We start from the raw sequence: 892 nt of genomic DNA on the forward strand, positions 1-892 counted from the left end.
TATTTATTTTTTTCTTTTTATTTCTGAGTTGTAATAAGTCATTAAAATAAGCATCTATGCTCATTTTTAGTAAAGTTAATCACAACTATTTTTTCTTCTATTTATTTCTGAGTAGTTTTTTATATAGTTTTTTTCTTTTCTGCTATATTTATTTTTTTATTTTTATTTCCGAGTTGTAATAAGTCATTAAAAATAAGCATCTATGCTCATTTTTTAGTAAAGTTAATCACAACTATTAAAAATAAGTCATTAAAAATAAAAAAGAGGCGCAATGCTCATTAATTTGCTTCAAGCCTTTCGGAATAGTGTCAACTGCACTGCACATAGCTCTGTGCAGTCTACTCTATTCCTTAAGGCTTGAAACTAACCAACGTGCAGGTGAGCATTGAGCCTCTTCTTCATCGTCTCTGCACTCAGGGCTTATAAACAGCTGTGAGTGCCTCTCGCTTGGCGAGGTGGGACTAAAAAAATAGCTGCAGAAAGAATCAACTAAAAAACAGCTGCAGAAAATAAAAAATTAGATGGGTCCATTGGTACCAGTTGGTGGCGCCAGCCGGTACCAATGCCCCTCTTTGGTACCGGTTGGTGCCTCCAACCGGTACCAATGCCCCCATTTTGTCACGGTTGGAGCCACCAACCGGGACCAAAGGTCTTTGTTTCCCGCCCTTTGGGCTGCCGAAAAGAGGCCTTTGGCCCGATTGGTGGCTCAAACCGGGACAAAAGAGGGGCATTGGTCCCGGTTTGTGGCATGAATCGGGGCCCAAGCCTTTGCTATATAAGTAGCACTGCCGCCCCGCCCCGACTTCGATCTCTCCCGACGCCGCGCGTCGTCCCCTGCCGCCACCTCGCCGTCGCCGCCCCGCGGCCCGCCCCGACGCCGTCGCCGCCCCAC

Source organism: Triticum dicoccoides, chromosome 4A (genome assembly GCF_002162155.2).
Source record: "Triticum dicoccoides isolate Atlit2015 ecotype Zavitan chromosome 4A, WEW_v2.0, whole genome shotgun sequence".
Classification (NCBI taxonomy): domain Eukaryota; kingdom Viridiplantae; phylum Streptophyta; class Magnoliopsida; order Poales; family Poaceae; genus Triticum; species Triticum dicoccoides.